Source organism: Dermacentor silvarum, chromosome 3 (assembly GCF_013339745.2).
Source record: "Dermacentor silvarum isolate Dsil-2018 chromosome 3, BIME_Dsil_1.4, whole genome shotgun sequence".
Classification (NCBI taxonomy): Eukaryota; Metazoa; Arthropoda; class Arachnida; order Ixodida; family Ixodidae; genus Dermacentor; species Dermacentor silvarum.
Window position 1 is genome coordinate 36559199 of NC_051156.1, and position 23588 is coordinate 36582786.

Genomic DNA, 23588 nt, shown 5'->3' on the forward strand with positions numbered 1-23588 from the left:
TGCACCGTCCGCGCTTTCGCGTTTCACTAGTTTCGTCATCGCGTAGTGCTGCGCTGGTTTGCTGGTTCGCGAAACTCACTCAAACTGCAAGCAGCAGAGAATTCCACGTCCATGTGATGACGCGGTGTTCGCGAACGGTCCAGCCACTTGACAAAGCGCAGCAGCCGTCGCGAATCCAACGCTGTCTTGGCTCGCTTTCTCCAATGGCCACGCGTTTGCGTTTTCGCAGAAAACCATAACGCCGTATGTCGCTCGCCGTTTTACTCACCGACGGCTGTAAACGTCGGTGATGGCGTATATATATATGTAACATCACCACTCCCCGCTCGAGGAGGGTGATTTGAATGGCACTAAATGTCTGCGGCAGTCATAGAGGCAATGCGTAATCAAGGAGTACAGCAGGCATACCTGAATATCTTGGCAAATATCTACAAGAATTCCACAGCTACCTTGGTTCTCCACAAGAAAAGTAGAAACTTACCTATCAAGAAAAGGGTCAGGCAAGGAGACACAATCTCTCCAATGCTATTCACTGCATGCTTAGAGAATTATTCAAGCTCTTAGACTGGGAAGCTTAGTAGTGAGGATAAATGGCGAATATCCCAGAAACCTTCGGTTTGCAGATGACATTGTCCTATTCAGCAACAATGGGGATGAATTACAACAAATGATTGAGGACCTTAAGCGAGAAAGTGTAAGAGTGGGGTTGAAGATTAATATTCTCCCTTCGTGGTTTACTATACATTATTTTACTCGAAACTACTAAACGGAATGCTGGTGTGGGGAACAGCAACTAAAACCAATTATGATAGGTTAATAATTCTGCAAAAGCACGGCCTTCGTATCCTAGAAAAATATAAAGGTCATGCCAGGGATCCAGCCACTAAACCATTTTTTCTTAAACATGAAATCCTATCAGCAAAAAAAGTATATAGCCTAAAGTTGATGCAGCACATACATAAACAAAAATTACAGGATGCCTTCACAAGCACTGTATCCACGAAATATGGGTTCAGAAGTTCTAGACGAAAAACTAAAAAAAAATACGCACGAACTATGGCAAACATGCCATTGAATATAAAGCAGTGTAATTATTAAACCTTCATGAATGGAATATTGACCTTACATTACAAGCCAAGCAACTCAAACGCAATTATCAATCATTCATTCTCACTACTAACCTCATAGTCGGTTCATAAGTGTTGTCAAATTATGTTTGTATATTTTGAGATGAAATTATTTTTGGCTCAATTTTGTGCTGGTAATCGTAATATTCAACTTGTTAGATTCAATTTCAATCTATTTTTTTATGGTATAATGTATTGTAGAACGTGTTGAATGCACAGGTATAAACAAATACGCATGTGATCCGATGTAGAGAAGAAGCAGACGCATTGTGCATGATGAAGTGTATATTGAGTCGTGTCAACGGCTGCAGACTGTCTTGTTGATCAGGGGGCCAATACCTCGTCAGGCTTTCTCGCCTTTAGTTTTGCCTCCCGCTGGGAAATTTTTTATTGTTCCTGCAAAATAAACATGTTTGATTTGATATGCAGAAGACAATGATAATCTTCAATAGCCCGTCAAGGGAACAAGAATTCATAAACACCAATCAGTCTCTGGAAATCCAAAATCAAAAAAGATGGCTGACTAATGGAGTAGCACACGAGGAATAAGGATTATAAACAGGGATAAGGTGCCTCAGAAAGGCTGGCCAACGTTTCGATAGGAGGACCTATCTTCGTCAAAGGCGGCCTCGTCATCCTCGGCGCGTTAGTTTTAAAGGGTTTGTGGAGTGACGTCACGTCGATGTCCGCTGTGGCTGTCTGTAAAGGGAGAGACTGAAAAGAAAATGAGCGCCGGCGCAAGACTGGCTATGCGCGGTTTCTAAGACGAGGGGACAAGAGCGGGAGAGCGAGAAAGTGGCAAAAAAAAATTATAAAAAAAATGTCACAGTTTCGCCCTAAGGGCGAAGCAATGAATGCGATAGCAACACAGCAATGTCATACGAAGTAAGGTGAGCGGCTTTGGTAGCAACAACACGCAGAACTGTTGTCGACGCCATCGGCGTTTTGCCCGCGTTAGCTCAAAATGCGTGCGGCGTTGGTGACTGTTGCTGGAGCCTCTGATATAAATAGGCACTTGGTGCCGCAGCTAAACGTCGCCTCCCTTCCCTCCCCCTCCCCCACGGCCTCTCGCGCGTCCGAAGAAGGCGCGTTTGCTCTACATATATGGTGATTGTAAAGGAGAAAAGAGACGCCTACTTCTGCAGCCCTTAAGCGAGCACGGCGCAGAACGCGCGTTTGTTCTCCGCCGTGCGTTCACTCCCCGTGAAAGACGCGCCCCTCGCGCCCTTTCACTCGCACATACAGCGTTCGGCGCGCGGCGACGATTTTATCTCCAAATGACGTCATACGGAACCTCACGGCGACGCCGACGGCGACGGCGACGCCGACGGCAGAAATCTGCTTTTGAGTGTCCATATAATTGCTATCGCAATAAAAAAACCGTCAGAGGGGGTTGTGGGAGCGAGAGGCGAGTGAGCGTTCGGAGGAGTCGTGGTCGGCGTGCGTTTGGGGTCCCTGAAGAGCCGGTCAGTGTGCCGGTCACAATACGAGTTGAAAGCATGACTTGAGTAGCGTAGCATCAAGGCATCGGGTAATTTTGTGGTTGACAGGGAGCAGCTTGGTCCGTCAAGGGACGTTAGCCTCACTAGTTCGCCCTAGGCGTCGTCGCGCGGTATACAGAATTGGCGAGACCTTGTGTGGTCAAGGCGCCGAAAAAGGTATCCTGGCGTCTGGGATTTTGGACTGTCTCGGTGTGGATCTCGTGTGGAGAAAAAAAAACGCGCATTTGAGAAAAAAACCCGCGCAGGAGGGTGACAGTGTAGAAAAAATATAATTAGAAATTTAAACATGGGGGGGAGACAGGTGTACCTGGAAAAGCGCTCGTATGGTTGATCAATGCGTAAAAGCATGGAGGACGATAATCAATTGAGTGGTAGGGGAGATGCAGGGAAGAACTGGAAATGAAAGAATAGGTGAGGTTGAGGGAAAAAAAAGGGCCTTTAGGTATCTTTAAAGGCCAAGCCACACGACTTCGTCGCATTTGCGTTGAAAACCATGACTACATAGACAGACTCAATCACCTTAAGGAAACCCTATCAAGCAGGAACTACCTGAACACTGCCCTTCAGAAAGCCTACACCGCTGCAACCAAGCTTGATCGAGCCAAGGTCCTCAAACCCCGCCCTAAGATCACAAGGACAACAACGCCTCTTCTTACTACTAAATTCTCAAACGCACTCCCCAACGTGAACAATATCCTCAGGAAATACCACCCAATTCTCACTAGCAACCAGAAACTTAATAATATCTTTCCCGACCCGCCCAGAGTAGCCTACAGACGGAACAGTAATTTCAAGGACATTCTTGTACACGCCAAACTAAGGACAAAGACGAAGCCAACATCCGGTCCCTGTGGCCGCTCCAGGTGTTCCACATGCAAACATATTCAATCTACTACTACAGTAAATAGTACAGCGTCAGATTACATTCACAAGGTAACTTCGAATTTCACCTGCACGTCAAGCAACGTAGTCTACTGTCTAGAATGTGCCACTTGTAACAAGCAATACATAGGTGAGACTGGACAAGAAATGCACACGAGACTCAACGACCATCGCGCAGATACAAAACACAATTTACCTAAAGCAGTAGCCAGCCACTTCAATGAGCACGGCCATATATTTGATGAAGCAAGACTATATACTACAAACAAATTTTCGTTCACCTCGCGAGAGAAAATATACAGAATCATACCTCATACACAAGTTTAAATTCCTGCACCCCACGGGGATGAATTTATCGCGTGGCAACTTAGAATCGCTAAAAGCAGTAACATAAACCTTAAATTGTTATACCATTAACAAAGGCGCAAAACAAGTTAAACCTCCAGCTAATCTCGATGCTCAACCTCACCTATTCTTCCATTTCCACTTCTTCACTGCATCTCCCCTACCACTCAATTTATTATCCTCCTCCATGCTTTTACTCATTGATAAACCATACGAACGCTTTTCCAGGTACACCTGTCACCTCAGTGTTCATGTTTCAAATTATATTTCTTCCGCTGTCACTCACCTGTGCCGGCCCTTTTTTTTCCCCTCAACCTCACCTATTCTTTCATTTCCAGTTCTTCCCTGCATCTCCCCTACCACTCAATTGATTATCGTCCTCCATGCTTTTACGCATTGATCAACCATACGAGCGCTTTTCCAGGTACACCTGTCTGCATCCCATGTTTAAATTTCTAATTATATTTTTTCTACACTGTCACCCTCCTGCGCGGTTTTTTTTTTCTCAAACGCGCGTTTTTTTTTCTCCACACGAGATCCACACCGAGACAGTCCAAAATCCCAGACGCCAGGATACCTTTTTCGGCGCCTTGACCACACAAGGTCTCGCCAATTCTGTATACCGCCGCGACGACGCCTAGGGCGAACTAGTGAGGCTAACGTCCCTTGACGGACCAAGCTGCTCCCTGTCAACCACAAAATTACCCGATGCCTTGATGCTACGCTACTCAAGTCGTGCTTTCAACTCGTATTGTGACCGGCACACTGACCGGCTCTTCAGGGACCCCAAACGCACGCCGACCACGACTCCTCCGAACGCTCACTCGCCTCTCGCTCCCCCAACCCCCTCTGACGGTTTTTTTTATAATTTTTTTGTCACTTTCTCGCTCTCCCGCTCTTGTCCCCTCGTCTTAGAAACCGCGCCTAGCCAGTCAAGCGCCGGCGCTCATTTTCTTTTCAGTCTCTCCCTTTACAGACAGCCACAGCGGACATCGACGTGACGTCACTCCACTAACCCTTTAAAACTAACCCGCCGAGGATGACGAGGCCGCCTTTGACGAAGATAGGTCCTCCTATCGAAACGTTGGCCAGCCTTTCTGAGGCACCTTATCCCTGTTTATAATCCATATTCCATCAGTATCTGGAGTTATTTAAAGGAGTACGTTTATCTAGGTTAATTACTAACTGGGAACCCTGATCATGAGAAGGAAATTTACAGAAGAATAAAATTGGGTTGTAGTGCATACGCCAGATATTACCAAAACCTGAGTGGTAGCTTACCACTGTCGTTGAAAAGAAAAGTGTACAATCATTGCATTCTACCGGTGCTAACATATGGGTCAGACACTTGGAGGTTAACAAAGAAGCTCGAGAACAAGTTAAGGACCGCAAAAAGAGCGATCAAACGAAAAATGTTAGGCCTAACGTTAAGAGACAGGAAGAGATCGGTGTGGATCAGAGAGCAAACGGGGATAGCCGATATTCTAGTTGAGATTAAGAGGAAAAAATAGAGCTGGGCGGGCCATGCAATGCGTAGGATGGATAACCGGTAGCAATTATAGTTACATAATGGATACCAAGAGAAGGGAAGCGCAGTAGAGGACGGCAGATAACTAGGGTGGGGTGATGAAGTTAGGAAATTTGCAGGTGCAAGTTGAAATCAGCTAGCACAAGGCAGGGTAATTCGAGATCACAGGGAGAGGCCTTCGTCCTGCAGTGGACATAAATATGATGAAATCTATGCGGACCCTTCAGACGCAATTTTCTCATAATCCAAGCCTGGTACTGATCAAGCGCTGCGAGGTTTCTGGAATGGTATTTCAGCAGTCCGCGTCGACTAAGTATTTGCCTTCAGTGTTCATTTAATTAAGGAATGAATCTGTGTGGCTAAGTTCGCGGACCGCTGCTGCAACTGTCCGTGCGTGTTTCCGGCACTTCGAGATGTACGACTTTCCTCGAGGATACAGAAATTCGCTTATCCGCCAGCGTTTTATCACTAACTTTCAAAGAAAGGGCTTCAGCCCCGGGATGCCGGCAAGACTGAGTACCGCTCATTAAACAACGGCAAAGCGAGTAGCGCCGCTTCCTGTCATAGTAAGTTTCGCGCATGATGATGATGAATGTAGTGTTTTGTGGCGCAAGGGCCTAGTATGGCCAAAAAGCGCCAGGCTGGTGTTAATGAGTTCGAATTGGAGCGATGAATTACGAGTGGTCGAAATGGCGTGGCTGTAGGGGCCTAAAAATAGTCCATGCAAAGTGCGTAAAATATACATATATTAAGATGAGGTTATGGCAATGACTAATGACGTGCTATGAGCATGAAATATGCATTGCGAATAAATGTCACAATATAAAAAATATTTCGGATGCGAAAATTGGCATGAAGCACTATTGCCTAAACAGAGCCCTTGAAACACAAAGGCCTGGAGGCCTTCATCCGACGCGCGAAAGGCCGGGGGGGGGGGGGAGGGGGAGGGAACGGAGGCGGCGTTTAGCTGCGGCACCAAGCGCCTGTTTATATCAGAGGCTCCGGCAACAGTCACCAACGCCGCACGCATTTTGTGCGAACGCAGGCAAAACGCCGACCGCGTGGACAAGTTCTGCGTGTTGCCGGTGCTGCTGCATGTCCAAGTTTATACAGCTGATAAAGCTACTATCATTACTCCGTATAGCTCTCTACAAATGTGCTATCGCAATGGATGCTTCGCCTTTCAGGTGAAACTGCGACAACTTTTTTAGTATTCCATTCAGTTGACCCTTCTGACGCGGAGTTAACCTCCAAGACAATTGTAGATGCCTTCAGTGAAATAATGAAGAATTTTGTATTGACAACGGAGGAGCCACTCAATGACCGTTTAAGGTTTTCAGACACTGAAATTGTTTTTAAGGCTCATCACGTGTGCTGGAGCTACTCACCTCGCTCAAAGAAAGGGCTTCTGCCGTTTTGGTCCGCACACTCCGAACTCGTAAAACTAGGTATCGCTGAGGCATATTGGCGAGCCACTCTCACGAGTTCGTGCGAGCACTCTGTTGAACAGAGCTTTTCAACACAGGTCAGCCGACTAAAATTAGCTGGCTACCCGATTAGCGTGTTGTGCAGCGTTGCTGATGACCTGGTGAAAGAGTTAAAGAAAAAGTTGTCGCAGTTTCACCTAAAAGGCGAAGCATCAATTGCGATAGCAAATTTGTAGAGAGCTATACGGAGTAATGATTGTAGCTTTATCAGCTGTATCAACTTGGACATGCAGCAGCACCGGCAACACGCAGAAGTGTTGTCGACGCCGTTCGCGTTTTGCCCGCGTTCGCACAAAATGCGTGCGGCGTTGGTGACTGTTGCCGGAGCCTCTGATATAAAAAAAAGTTGTCGCAGTTTCACCTGAAAGGCGAAGCATCAATTGCGATAGCAAATTTGAAGAGAGCTATACGGAGTAATGATAGCAGCTTTATCAGCTGTATAAACTTGGACATGCAGCAGCACCGGCAACACGCAGAACTGTTGTCGACGCCGCCGGCGTTTTGCCCGCGTTCGCTCAAAATGCGTGCGGCGTTGGTGACTGTTGGCGGAGCCTCTGATATAAATAGGCACTTGGTGCTGCAGCTAAACGTCGCCTCCCTTCCCTGCCCCTCCCCCCCTCCCCCAGAGCCTTTCACGCGTCGGAAGAAGGTACGTTTACTCTACATATATGGTGATTGTAGAGGAGGAAAGAGACGCCTACTTCTGCAGCCCTTAAGGGAGCACAGCGCAGAACGCGCGTTTGTTCTCCGCCGTGCGTTCACTCCCCGTGAAAGCGCGCGTCCCTCGCGCCCTTTCACTCGCACATACAGCGTTCGGCGGCGCGCGCCGACGATTTCATCTCCATTGACGTCATACGGAACCTCACGGCGACGGCGACGGCGACGCCGACGACAGAAATCTGCTTTTGAGTGTCCATATAATTGCTATCGCAATAATAGGCACTTGGTGCCGCAGCTAAACGTCGGCTTCCTTCCCTCCCCCCCCCTTCCCCCCACGGCCTTTCGCGCATCAGAAGAAGGCGCGTTTGCTCTACATATATGGTGATTGTAAAGGCGGAAAGAGACGCCTACTTCTGCAGCCCTTAAGGGAGCACGGCACAAAACGCGCGTTTGTTCTCCGCCGTGGGTTCACTCCCTGTGAAAGCGCGCGTCCCTCGCGCCCTTTCACTCGCACATACAGCGTTCGGCGCGCGGCGACGATTCATCTCCATTGACGTCATACGGAACCTCACGGCGACGGCGACGACCACGCCGACGGCAGAAATCTGCTTTGGAGTGTCCATATAGTTGCTATCGCAATAATACCGGAAAACAAACTCTGCAGTCACAGCCTTCGAAATGTAGGATTGCTGTTATTCCTTATGTACACTATGTTTCCCATAACATTAGGGAAATTGCGGCTAAGGCAGGAGTGAGGGTTATGTGCAATCCCCTAACAAACTGCGCATATTGTGCAAAATAGTCAACGGGGTGGATACTGTCACGCGAAAAAACTGCTCTATGAAGTATGCTCGCAAGTTCATTGTTTGTACAGCGCAGGTCGTATATCTATTCCTCTCACATGTAACCGTTGCTATATCGGGCAAACGGGGAGATGCATCAACGATGGCAAGCGCGAGCATGCTGCTTCAATAAAAGGCAACCTATACAGTCATCTGGCAACCCACTGTAACATGTGTGGTTGCAGCCCCATCTTTCAAGAGTGCAAAATAATTAGAAGATATCGTGAACAGCGCGCGTGTGAAATCTTGGAGACTTTTTGCATATTCGCAAGTGGTGATGCATGCGTCAGTTCTGCGTCCATCACGCTGTCAACAAAAAACCTGGATTATCTTCGTGGCTAACGCTTATCCTTCTGTTTATTTCTCTTTTTCTTTTCATTTCTTTTGTGTGACCTTCAATGATGTCTTTATATGCCGCTTCTGGAAATAAAGCATTTGGTTGTTAGTCAGCGCCCTGTCCTGTGCTCTTGTCCTGTGTTGCGCTGCTTCTGTTTTCTTTTCTTATGATGAACCAACCAGCCCCTTTAAACACGCTGTTAAAGTTTTTTACAGTTGTGTTGCCTTCACTGTGAAGGACATGGTACTTTGGATAGGTCTCTTCGTTTTGTTTCAGAAAGAACTGGAAAGGTGCTTCGGTGCGCCCTCGTTTCAGAGGGCCATCTTGTAGGGGGGGAAAGCGTTTGCCTTCGTAAGTTTGGCGGCGATGGTGGCCACCCACCACCGAGCCCAACAAGGGGACGCTACTAGGTTGGAAGAATACCTGCAGACGCCAGCCGTGCATCGGCGCTACAATCTAATATATTTATACCCAAGACTGGGTATATTACATCAGGTTAACCCTTGCCGCCAGGAAATTCGGAAGTAAGAAGAAGTGAAACGAACACAGGAAAGATGAAAAGGCGGGAGGAAAACACGAAGATTGGCGAGAGAGAGGCAGGAAAAGGCAACTACCGCTTTCCCCCGGGTGGGTCAGTCCGTGGTTACCGTCTACGTGAAGCGGAGACCAAAGAGGCGTGTTGCCTACGCTGAGGGGCCGTAGAGGTCCAAACACTCGGCATCGGCTCAACCCCCGGGATCCCTTTTTCCCCCGGACATGGCTAAGCCACGCACGGTTAAACGTGGGAGGGTCCAGCCCACGTGTGCTCGGGTCCGTGGTGTCGCCACACTCCAAACGCCTGCTTACGCCGACGCCCCTGCGCGGAAGTTTCGCGCACAGTTTCTGCACACACCTACCCAAACTGGCACGAAAACTGACGCCCACTCTATCGCCAACGTGCCAAGAACAATTTATTGAATTGGCGCACACTGCCGAACTAAACAGATAGCGCATGAATTGTCGAGGCTAAATGTTTCGTGACGGTCCAGAAGATTAAGCGAGTTACTAACGATAACAAATCTTTGCTACAAGGTATTACAATGTAGAAAACAGCTACGATTCAATGCTTGTGCGCAGCAAGAACAAACCCATAGAAACTGAGCACACCCGCAAGCGATTAGGCAGAAAATAATCAGATAGTGACTGCACCGAGGAACTTCACAGAGTCAGAAACGTGACAAACCATTATTTCAAAATAGTGCCACGGGGCAGAATTAACGAAGCATAGGTGTATTTACAGGGTATTTACAATTTCAGCAACGCTGCGTACACAAGATGGCTGCCCAAATCAGGCTCGCGATCTTCATGCGAAGTCGTCTTCTTTGTTTAAAGACACACCATGCCCAACATCACGCGTTGGTATGATGGGCCGTCTATCCTTCAAAACGGTAGCTCACAGAGATAAAAAATGAGCCTTGAACAAGCCGACGACCCCGCCCGAGCCACCCTGACCATGACGAATTATGGCGGGCAGTTGGGCTCTACCGGGAGGGGACCTTTTTTCAGGTGTCTCGCCATCCGCCCGCACCGTCGCGCCCGAGAAGGGGGTCAGTGTGCCCACATCCTCTCCCTTTCGTGCCCAGTGAGGTGCCAGTGCTTGGCATGAAGCTCTCGTCGCAGAAAAAGTGCCACGAACCTGCGGATTGTCGAGACAGGGTGAAATCCGTCTTCTGACGCCGGATTGGGGGAAGTAGACGGGACAAAGGGAACGAAGGTGTTAAAAAGGGGGACGCACGCTCGGTGAACTTATTTCGACAACCTGAACTTGCACGAGAACCTCATATTTTCAACATTTTATGAATTACTCTTGTAAATATGTAATATAAACGTGTGTGTGTAACCAGCATGGGCGTCGGGCCCAGACCCACGTTCCCTTACTCCACTTGCTGATGGGAAAACCCAAATCCTCGGACCCCAAGTCGCAACATTAGACGGCTGTGGTGAGATAGTCTACGCAGCGCTTCGACTTCGGCATGGTGAGTGTACGGCAATTCTCCTTGTTAACGTGGTTCTTCCTGGTAACAATGGTGTTAGAAGCCTTGTTGAAAGAAACTTGCTTCCACACTAATTCCTTGAGAAACTTGTGGGCAAAACAGAGGTAGCCATGGATTGGAGGACGTTGCGCAGAATGGACCTAAACGCGATGTGCGGGTAATTCGGGATATATTGTGGGAAACATCTAAAGAAGGCGGAGATCGTCAATGCAATCGAGGCAGGTGGCAGAGATTATGGGGAAATCGTGGAAGCTTGGGAGGATATCCAAGGCCAGAGGGAACGCGAACGAGAAGAATAACTCGAAATAAGGCAGGGCAGGCAAGAGGAAAAGGAATGCAAACGCAAATGGCAAGAAGTTCAGCGGAAACGAGAACAGGCCGAGCACAAAATTGGGATGGAAGAAATTCACAGAGAAATCCAGTATCTCAGGGTGCTGCAGGCACGGTCTAAGCTGCAGCTATTTAAGGACAGCCAAAACATAAAAACCTTTCTTGCTTTTTTTCGAGAAGATCTGCGCGGAGGTACAGCTGGACCGTGACTGTTGGTCTGTAGGGTTCTTCCCGGCGACGTGGCCTGTGTCTAAGCTCACCTTTCAGATGACGAGTACCGGAACTACGACATTGCTAAGAGAGCCTTATTCCGGCGTTTTGGTATTCCATTTGAGAGCGATAGGGAGGCACATAGTGACGGAGAGAAGTGCATTCTCCTGAGGCGACTGAGCGATAGGTCGCTCTAGAAATCGCGGTTGAGGACGCGCCAATGAGGGAAGAGCATGAAAAGTGCGAGATAGCCGAACCCTCACAGCCTGAGCGTGAGAAAAGCGAGACCGTCGCCGGTATAAAATCGGGGGCCATTCCGGAGTCCGTCCCCTGCGAGGACGAGGCTTGTTCCAGCGGCCATGAGAATACTGTTATGCTGCACGGCGCCGCCGAAGGAAGAGGAAGTAGAAGTGGGGGCGAGGGGCTGGCCGCTGCCTTTTGGGCTTGGATGACCGCCCTCTCCCTCGTGCTACACTCTAAAAACAGAGTTCCGGGAACTCTCTTTGAGGGAGTATCTGCTTGTCCCATATTTCACTCCTTGTTCAGGAGTAAAAGGCCTCCATCTCGGAGAGCGTACAGCAACTCCCCCGGACAGAGTAATAGTACTCCTCCTCAACAGAGTGCTAGAACTCCTTCCAGAGTACAAATACTCCATCCCGCAAGAGTATTAGTACTCCCTCAAACCGAGTGCTTCTACTCTCCCAAACAGAGTGTTTGTACTCCTTCAGACAGAGTGCTAGTACTCCTCCCAGTTGTGTGAAAGCACTCGCTATGCAGTGCTATGGTCACATCAGAGGCGATTCACAACGCTTACAGTCGGGAATATTTGATTCCTTCATAAGGAGCTCCTGCACTTATGCTTGGTGAATTGGATTTGATGTTTAGTCGCCGAGTCACTCGAATGAAAGATATTTTTCTTAAAAGGTCAACATTTTTATTGATCAAACAGTCACAAGGCAAACTGAGTAAAATTTCGAAAAACATACAGATACACATAAATTCCGATTACAAGAATTTTGATGAACTTTACAACACATCTTGCAATAATACATAAACATTTTCTTTAACATTTCATCGCTAATGCAGTGAGAAATATTTTTATTTTCAATTGGAAACATTGAAAAAATGAAAGTATACAATGTTTTATAAAATCAAACAAATAAACATGCGCAAACTCGCGATGTTTTGGCACTACGATTGGAGAGAAAGATGCACCACATTACTGGTAAGAAAAAGCATTTTAAGCACTAAACTCGTGTAGTTATATACCGTAGGTTATCAGATGAGCTGCTATAGCATGAGGCAGGTATATTAATTTCCGCAGGAAAAGTATTTTCATGCGCAAATTACTTTCAAGACAGCAGCTCGTTTGATAACATCCTATGTAGCGTATGGATGCTCCTGACTGAGAGTATACTGTATATTTAGAAATGTGTTGTATATTTTCGTGTAAAGCCGCACCGTCTAGTTTTGGCTATAATATTTCACATAGTTATTCATGCATGGGCTGCACCCCCTTTTTTTCTAAACGCGCATCTTGCCGTGGTTGTCCAACACTATCTCCCCTCGGTATCAAGGCAGTACAGTAGCGTATCATAGCTCCCAGTCGGTTGGATCCAAAGCTGGTAGTCTTTTGGCAGAAAGCTCGACTTCACTCTTGACGTCCTCATGCAAGTAATTTCCTGGTGCTGTCGGGATCGTGCCATCGCGCTTGCTCACGCACTGTATTTCGTAGACAGCTATTGCCACAGCGCACTGGCGCATTTCACAACTGTTGTGGTATTCTTGTTGTCTATTGTATAATTTTATTTCTCATAAGACATCACGTGATAGTTTGTTCATTTAGGGCAGATGCATATTCTAATGATCTGATCAGGGAAGTGGGGATTTTTGCTTGTAAAACAATCTTTTCCGTTTCATTACTAATACATGGCACATCCCAGTAAAAAAATCCGTCAAAGTGTTCTTGTCGGAACAACTACATTCTTGTCGGCAACGACAAGATTCTTGTTTGCAAGCACAGAAATACCTGTTTGCTGCCTTCCGACACCGACAGCAATGCTGTTTGCAACGACAGCATGTCTGTTTGCAGCCTTCCGACACCGACAGCAATGCTGTCTGCAACGAAAGAATTCCTGTTTGCTGACTTCCGACACCGACAGCAATGCTGTTTGCAACGACAGCATGCTTGTTTGCTGCCTTCCGACACCGACAGCAATGCTGTTTGCAACACACAGCATTCCTGTTTGCTGCCTTCCGACATCGACAGCAATGCTGTTTGCAACGACAGCAAGCCTGTTGGCTGCCTTACAACACCGACAGCAATGCTGTGTGCACGATTGACTAGCAGATCGACACTAACGACAGAGCGCCAATATGGCGCCCGCGATTAGATGGGCACTGCGAAATGCGTCGGGGCGTCGACGCATGTTAGCTAATGCACGCATTTATGAAGGCACGAGGCGACACCAAACCACAGGTATTCGATAAAGTGTATCTTCATGAAAGATCGATGCAAGTAGATTGGTATGGTGAGCTATCAATGAAGTAGGAAAGACGTCGCGATGAGTTGCCAAGGAAGCCCTCTCTTCTGCATGGCTCCGGCATTATTTGTAAACGCTGAAAACAGTCGTCCACGCGTGTCAGCTGCGTGAAGGCAAGAGGGAGTTTACGGGTGCATGCGCACATGACCAAAGTTGTCTTCTCAGTTGGTCTGTATGCCGGCGTATTTCTGAAGCTGCGCGCGGCAACTATATGCGAGCACCGGTAGAGACTATATAGACAGTTTTAGAAGATCGGTGGTTACGCTCCGCGCCGCTCAGATTTCAATCATGCTCCGAGATACTGCAGGGAACTGCGTAGATTTCGCATTTGATAAGCGCGTCTTGCCGAGACGCGAGCGACGCGCTATCAACTCGGCTGCAAAACGACGAAGAGGCCAAGTAGACACCGCTATCACGCTCCACTCAGTCGGCTTTGTAGCGGAGCGAGGGATGCGGTCTTCGTTCCGCTGCCGATATGAGCGTCGTGCGCAAGCGCAATTATATCGTCCCCGCTAAGCGGTTGTGTGGCATTTGCTAGCATATGCCGGTCTGAGCGGGGCAGACAGCAAGCGCTCAGCTAAAACAGCTGATCGTATGCGCGCTCGATGTTATCGGAAGCGTATCAATGTTTCGTTCGGTGCAAGTCGATCACCGCAGGGAGATTGTATTATGCTTAACTTTGACTTCGTGCGTAGCTGTCGTGCCCAGTCTGCGTGTACGGTGGCAGCGTATTCAAGCTATTTTACACATTTTTTTGTGTATGGATATTCCCCCTCTTGTGAGAATGAATACAAATTTAATTTCATTTTTTATCATATAATAAATCAATCACTTTATTGTTGTATATTCATAGGTTAATTACACCAGGGTCTCAATGTACAAGACTGCAGCACGGAGAAGCAGCTGTAGAAAGCATCACACAGCACTGCCCAAATGTTTGCTGCTGGAACAGCATAGATGTATGCCATACATGTTCCTCGTTCATTACAGACATGAAAACGTTTGACCACATTGCACAAATGCAAATGCATAGGAAAAAAGTGCTTGTAAAATGACAATGTCACTTCGTAGCACTGTGCACAGTAGCCACCAAGTGAAGCACAGTGATAAGACTTGCATGACTTAGTATTACAACCATACATACTTGCAGTAAAAGTTCCCTTTGTGCTAGTGTGCAAGATACAGTTGACAGCACCATGAAAAAACAAACAACAAAAAATGCGTAGTATAGATAAAGCGAACATTAAAATAACTGACTAACAGAAGTGAATTTGGATAGCTGCTACAGTCCCCTTTCTAACACTACAAACGCTTCTAAGGAGTCAACCCTCTTGGTTTTCTGCCATGCATGTTCTAAGCAAGTTGATGCTCACAAATGCATGTTACAAAAATGAAGCAGTACTATTTTCTTAATATTTATTTTTTAATATTCTCCCTCACTGTCATTTACACAGCATCCAGTCATGGCCTATTAAACTTTCATGCCACAACAGCAGCAAAACTGACAAAAGGCATCTTGAATTTTTTTCAAGCAGCTGCTTTTGTCCACCAATGCAACAAAGCTATGCTGTCTTTGCCAAGGTTAAGAGCACAAGTGGCACGTGGTTAGCAACCAATGAGTAGAAAAACCAGTAGGCATAAAGCAAGAGCTAAGGCCACTTAACCCTTTCACACCGTTCCTTTCGCACCGCGGTCAAACGCCAGCTGCACATTCAGCCCAAAGCAAGAACAAAACTTATACAAACTGCCACAGGGACACAGTGTAGAGAGCACTCACCGTCGGACAAGCAGTTTTCTTTTGAAACTTCGGAGGGAACCCTATCTGGACGGAGGGGACAGTTTTGAGAAAGCTAGGGCACAGATTGCGGCTCATTAAAGGTCCTAACAGGTTAGTACGACAACATTGCGATCACATCAAGCCCAGCACTATGAGACACAACATAGAAGATTGAGCGATATAGGATAACAGCTGTACGCTAACCATGAGCAGCGTGCCACTCCCATGTACATTTGGGATACGAGCAGATAACCGCACGTCATTGGAAGCCGCTCAGGGACACTGGAGCCTCTCAGGAAGCTGGAACACCAGTGACCGAGCTAGACATCGGTACTGTCCCTTACCCTGCAATTGTGGATAAAGAGCGGAACACGTCTGCAGCGTCATGACCACAGTGGGAAAATGACGCCCTCGAAATCACTACGGCGACTCCATCTGAGAAGGGAGGGAAGTGTGTACAAGCAATGCACCACCGCTCCTCAGTTGGAGGAAGCTTCACCAGTGCAGCAGAAACGGGAAGCGATCCCAGCCCGAGTCAAGTTCCAAGAATCCCGTGAGGATCTGTGAAGTGAAGTGTCAAATCCTTGAAAACCGCCAACTGATGCTTCAACTGTGGAACAGATGTATCACTCTTAAGGGACACCGAATACTATCATTCACAAACACCTGATGTTCCGCAATGTCAGTGCATATTGGATTTCGAGACAACTGGCAGTCTTTGATTGGCACAGTAGACTGCAAACTAGCATAAAGCTTGAAGAATGTTGTGACAGGAAAGGTTTTGTGACAGATTTATTTGCAAGGTCATCACCTATGACAAGATGTGGGTGAATCATTTATAAAAGTTACACTTGCCTAAACAATGAGCACATATGGAAGCTTCCCAAAACAAGACGTTTCGAGCACCTCAGTCGGCAGGTGAACTCATGGTCTGGGTTTTTGCGCGGATAGATGTAGCATCATTTTGATTTCCTCCCTAGTAGTGAGACTAGCTGAGCAAGTACACGAGCAGTGAGCAAGTACAGCTGTGAGGTTCTCCAACGTGTAGACAGTGCACTTAGGAAGAAACGGCCCTGCTTAAATACCATGGGGGTTTTCTTCATCCAGGAAAATATGTGTGCACATACAGTGCACCACACAATGGGCACTCTACAAATGATCTTGGATGAGAGGTGCTGCCGCATCTGCTATAAAAGCCCAACTTCACCCCAAGACTCATTTCTTGGGCCACTAGGATAATGAAGTACAGTAGGCTGTCCTTGCATGGCTGCAACATAAAAGAAATCTTTCTACGCTGCTGGCATCCTTGTACTGCCAAAATGAAAAGGGATTACCTCGAAAAATTAAATCACTTCCATGCATGTAAACATGTTTCATAATCCTAAAAAATAAAAAGTCTAAGCTTGACTTGAGCACCTCTCATGCGCTCACCAACAGAATTAGATCAACTGATGCATTAGTCTTCGTGACTTGATGAATGAGTTTGAGCTTCAGTCCACTGCAACACTTTTAGTGATAGCCATGCACTTCGCTCAGACATAAAGCAGTTGTCCCAGAAAGATGGATCATGATTTTTCAGTTACAAGCCTATATTTTGAAGAAAGTACATACGGTTAAATTATAGCAGCCTGCTACAGTTCGACGGATGACACAATTCGGAATTCATAAATACAACTACTCTACCTTAATATTGACTCTATAACTCACTTTCCAGAGTCAATTGTACCTGCAATCTTGAAATATGAAATAAACATTCAAATTCCGATTAGTTCTTTTCCACCTTATTAAGTAACTCACACAAATATGATACGTTGCCAACATTTAAGAAAACACACTGCAATGTTATATCGCCAACACAATACAAGGCGTGGTTCTCAGATGGAGGCGGATGACGGCGCCACATCAAATGAACCGGGTGCAGTGAGCAGCTGCTGGCAGTGAAAGTACATAGTGCCCGAAACGACATAAATGGTTAAGATATAGCAGTACATGCCATCGGACATTTTTACATAGGAAGAGCACATTTTTCTTGGAACAGAGTACTCAGAACTGTGAAAACAATCGGGCCAACCTGGCACCTCAAATACTTGCACATTTGTGGGAGGGTACCAAATCATGATACGAAAAGCCTTTTCACATTTTGTGGAATATCATGAATTGGTCGTGCTTGTCCAAGAGCACATGTTTGAAAGCACCTCTTATACGTGTGCTCCAGCTCTTTCTTTGCAGACAACAGACAAGACGAAAGTTCTACTTGTGCTGAAGCAGTCCGGTGGGCCTGGTGCATGATGCACCGTTCAGCAATTTGAACAGGCACATGCTTGGCAGCTGTTACAAGCTCGAGCGCCTTACCAATGCCATCTTCAAATGGAAATGTTGAGGTACCCCAAAGAGGGATAAAACATCTGTGCGCACTTTGAAAGATGCAACAACTAATGCATGTTAAATGTCATTGCACTTTCTTCGTACAGCTTTGCAGTGTGCTGAATAAATGCTAAGAGCAACATTTCAGCGGCACAGATTTGAGCTTCTGTGACAATATCTTTTAACAAAATAAAGACTGCTTGTTTAAGTAGCACAAAATGTGCCACGTATGCTCGAGGAAGTATGCATCATGACAGACAATACTAAAATAAAAGCCGAGAGCGCCATTCAGCAGCCTTCCAATGACCGATCTGACAGGGGCCGTCCCGACCTTGACAAAATTATGGGTGGCCTTACTGAACGTAATCTTGCATCCACAATTAAACTTCAAGTGCCTACCTATGTACCACGAAGAACCAGTACATGATAGGCACAATTCAATCACTTTCTTTGTCATGCCTTCCCAAACACAATGCATATAGTCAGGTGGCAGCCCTCAAACAAGATCAAGGCCTTGCAACTTGATAAGAGTTGATGGTCCCTTGATGCCACAAACGGGTTCCTTAAGCTGAGCTGCTTGAACCATTCCTTTGAGCACACCACTGTGTTTCCTGTCAGGTGCATTCTGGCTGTTGAAAGGGTACTTCATTGTGCCTGCAAGCAAAGCATCAATTGCACTAAACATCAGAATGATATCTGCATTTAGAATGTTCAGATAGACACTGCAGTGAAAATATGCAAGATTTTAAAACACTTCCAGTAGTCAAACATTTCACAGATGGCCCTCATGCAAAATTGATGGCATCTCTCGATAGCACAGCACAACTGGGGAAAAGGCGCCATGTTGCAAGACTACACCCACCGCAAAGAGAAAGAACCTGCCTAGGACTGTCCAAGACCTGCAGTTTGCATGAGCCATGCAAAATATTCCTAACATTCGCCGGGTTCATCTTTTACCGCGACAAAAAGGGCAGCGAAAGAGAAATTTCAGATATCAGCTAGTAACGAAGGACACATATTTTTTTCTTGCGCATATATGCCCCAAAACAACCAGCATGAGCAGCATTTTATCACAGCCTATGTTGCCAGATTTTCTAGAAGTATAGCTACTGTTGAAGTAAAATATGATTGATTTAACTACATAATGCATTTTTATGCAAGGAAGTGAACGCTTGCTATTTTTTTCCATTTGTGATTCTGACAAGTTTCTTTGAAACTTACAGTTGCACGACATCCTGAACTACACTTAACTGAGGTGTGAATTACAATGTCAACATCAGTGCACTGTAATGTTTCGAGTGGCTCGTGAGCATTGATTAAAATAATTTCAATTTTCAACAAACACAATCACTCCAGTGCAAGTGGTGTTGTAAAGGCTATTTCGCATGGCTCACGAATGCCGCAGGTCTTGGACAGTCCTAGTCAGGTTCTTTCAGCTTTGTGACGGGTACAGTCCGATAATATGGTGCATGCAAGGTCTATAGCGGCATTACCATGCAGTTTCTGTTACACGAGCAACTAAGAGGTCAGCTTCTGTGCCTTGGGCCAAATGCTACTTAGAAACCACACATCTGAATGGTAAAAGAAATGCAAACTGTCAAATTCTAAGAATGGAAAACAAGTTAGTGCAATGCAGCTGTGTGTACTGTATCCTGAATTCACACGTCTTTATCAACATCACTCACCTCATGGCGACACTAAAATCACTGTTTCCATTTATTTCCCTTCCCACCATAGAGCAGAAACTTTTCTTGCAAGTATTTCAGCGATAGAAAAAATTGCACTAAAAAGTGATGCGCGTGAGCTAAACTGCCTTAATTAATAGTGCTTCAAATAGTTTTCCTGGTTTTCAGATTTGTATTGCTGTTTCCTAGATTCGGAAATACAGCAGTCGCCCAAACTGGAAAGTGCAAAAGCTAACTCTGCGCTTGTTCTACAGTATCAGCTGCTAGCTAGGGGCACTTTCTGCACAAATCTGTGTCGTTACATCCAGGCACACCACCTGTATGATCATAGGCTGCTGTATGCCAATGCCAAACACGATATCATTAAGGTATTACATGTTTTGTCAGATCTTCAACAAATGTTAAAACATTTAAGCGGCAGGCCACTGAAAGTGATGACATAATTGCATCATGAAATAGTGTGGTAAGATGCAATCAATATAAAGATACATCAGGCATGGTCAACCAAAACTGCTGATGCACCAAACAGGTAAAACAAAAAGCAGTAAGTGGATAGCTTTAATTGTTAATGGCTACAAACTTTCCTGCGTATGTAAAATCCAGTAAATAGGTTTGACAAGTTATTTGGTATTCTTCAAGTCTGCAGCACATACACTAAAACACGGATCAGAGAAACATGAGACGTAAAGCTTTTTTGACAGCCTGTGCTTTAGTGTGTGCACATTAGAGCACTGCACGGGCTCGGGCTTTCCCGAAAGCCCGGGCCCGGCCCGGCCCGTGGGCCGGGTCGGGCCGGGTAGAGGAGTTTTTTCACGGGCTCGGGCCGGGCTCGGGCACGGTGTGTGCTTTTTGACCCGGGCTCGGGCCGTGCTCGGGTTTTTTGACGCGGGCCCGGGCCGGGCTCGGGCTGTCTGCGAGTTATTCTCGGGCTTCTCAACTCTGAAAAACATGTATTTTTCGGTCTCGGGCCAGGTTCGGGCCGGTTTCGAGTCGGGCTCGGGCCGGGCTCGGGCTTAAGGTAAAGGGGTGGCGGGCCGGGCCGGGCGGCTAGCGTAGAAAATAATTCCGGGCCCGGGCCGGGCCCGGTCTCGCCATAAAAGTTTTGATCGGGCTCGGGCGGGCTGCCCAATGTAAAAAACGGGCCCGGGCGGGGCCCGGGCCGCAAAAATCGGCCCGTGCAGTGCTCTAGTGCACATCACATTCAAATAATACCAGGATGCATAAGCAAATTCCTTTTCTCATAGACTTGACAATAGCCATTACAATTAATGGCAAAATGCTGTTTATCTGAGCTCACTTACCATCAATAAGCATACCTTGCTCCAAGCACCAGCTGCATCCAAAGTACCCATTATACTGCTTCCTGTTTAGGATAGCTGCTCTTGCCGGGGAGTCAACACAACAGACAACAACGTGCACTGCTGACTGAACAGTTCTTCCAGTGTGTGACCACACCAGCTTTCCAACGCTGTTGATCTCTTCGACAAACTGCATCAGGGAGAGCATTTGAATACCACACACCTGAAGCTAGCACATTTTGCCACAGAGATAAAACTGGAAGTTCATTAATCATCACTTCAATTGGCCATATGGAGTTTTTGCTCGTATCAAACACAGGTGCTCCATCTCTGTTCATGGTCAAAGTGATGTCGCTCCATGTCATGTTCCTCTGCTTTCTAACACTGCGGTAGAGAATGCCATTCGTGATGTCAGCAAACATGAGGAGCAGATGCAATCTTCTGTAAATTAGAATGCAAGGTACGGCCAACCTGTTTTAGCAGTACCAGAAGCTGCTGCCTAATGTTGAATATCAGAAAAAAAACTTGCAGTAATAATTAAATGTTGCAGCTTCTCACTGCTGCAAGAAGCACAATTGATGGTGTCTTCGTCTTTGGCATCATTGTATCTCTCCCAGATATTGATGACAGGGCTGCAGTATAGATGGATCCTGAGTGCTTTTCTGTTTTTCCACAGCCTCCTCATAGCATATTTAGTGCATGGCACAACTTTCTCCCCAAACAGAGCATTTATTAAAATGAGAAGTCCTTGTAGTTGTGCCCACGTAAGACCTGAAGTAACAACATATGCCAGTATGAGCAGCATAGCCTGTGCCCTTGTTGTTTTCTGGTTTGGAAGGTACTCCTCTGAGAGCTTTGTGAAGTACATGTACAGCATGCTCACTTTCTCCAGCACCATTCTCTGGTTGACTGTCTGCATCACCCTTGTGCCCTTCATCCATCCACTTCCGAACTATCATCACTCAACTCAAAGACAGAACTGAATTCATCGCAACCGAAGTTCACTGTACCTTCATACGCAGTGCCTATTTCACTTGCAGCTTGGTTAGTGTCTTCTACGTCGCTGACAAGTGCACTCGTGCTTGCACAAGCATACATTTCTGAAGCAAAATTGGAGTTGATGTGCCTAAGATATCAGCTTCATTCTCGCTCGATTATACACTACTGACATTCGTGGAAGGGCTGTTCAGGTTTTCCAGGTTCATCTGAAAGGGCAAACAAATAAGAAATTTTATCTTCTAGGGATACGAACTACAAAACAAGTGTCACATTCACAAGAAACATACATAGGGCATAGGAAGGCAACGGTGAGATTACCACTCTTGCGCAAAGCCAGTTCACTGATTAATATGTAACGCAAAAAGGACTGTGTTGCTCTATATATTAAATTGAATTATGGGTGCGACAGTGTATGTCCCACGTGCTAACTTCATAATGGTGCAGGAAGGTGCAGGTTTACCAACTCTGTCTCGGGTAATGAACAGGACCCTGATAAAATGCGCTCCCTAGGGAGTCGGCTATTATTCTGCCATTAGCCACTTCCGGCTGTGTCCTTTTGCAAATACCCTGCCTTGTACATAGAAGCAGCGTTCACACAAGGACGTAGGTCAGCTTAGGTACCACTATTAGAGGGAACATGCACGCGTGTGGCTGTTGTTCTGTAAAGTGCCATCTGCTGGCGCCCGCTCGGCACAGGCACAGAGTGCGGATGAGGCAGTACGCTCCATGCATTGTCTGCAATTACACCGCCCAGTGCTTGGTAGTAGCAGAAGACACACGGAGCACAGAGCGCCAGTGGCTTTCTGCACCAAGCGGGTGCCAGGCACCAGCAGATGGCACCTCATGGAGCATTGGTCACATGCTCGATTGTTCCCTTTTACAATGGTAGATCCTGTACGTTGCATTGTTCCAGGCTAAGATCGTTGCTGTTACACGTGAATGATTCAATTAATTTTATGGCACGTCCTTCCAAAATAAATCGCGCTACCATAAACCCTCCAAGATGCGTTACCAAAAAGCCCACATTGCAACCCTCGTGATCCTTGGTTGCAAGCAACATTGGTTGTAACTGCACTCCGAAGAAACGTGCGCGTCACGATCGAGTGCTAGCACGAAAGAATGCCCGCTTTCCCCGCGTCGTGACCGATTGATGCGCGAGGCAGCACTCAAGTTTACGCGTTTCTTGACTCGGGAAGCACACTGGCGGCTTGGACGCGTCATAGTTTGCACCTCATGCAGTAACACTTGTAGCTGCTTTCTGTTATTCGCAGTATGAAATACTGAAACTTCCAATAATGACACGTACCTGACTTGCAGCAGTGGAGGACCTTGGTCTTTTCAGAAAAGCATGTACTCTCGAGTTTGCTGTGGCACTTGAACGTTCGAGTCCGGCTGCAGGTACTGCCTATAATATTTCCTCTGATTTTGGGACTTGCGACGTTCGAAGTCAAAATTTTTCCCTGGGGCGAACACTGCGGGGCAGTCCAATGTGACTATACGGACTATATTAATATAAAGGTGTAAGCAATACCTAGTCGCGATCACGTCAACTGCAAGCTTTTAGTAAGCTTTAGTAAGCTTCGCTTCGCCTTGCGTTAGTGATCAGAATCACGTTATTACTGACGACATCGCACAATGC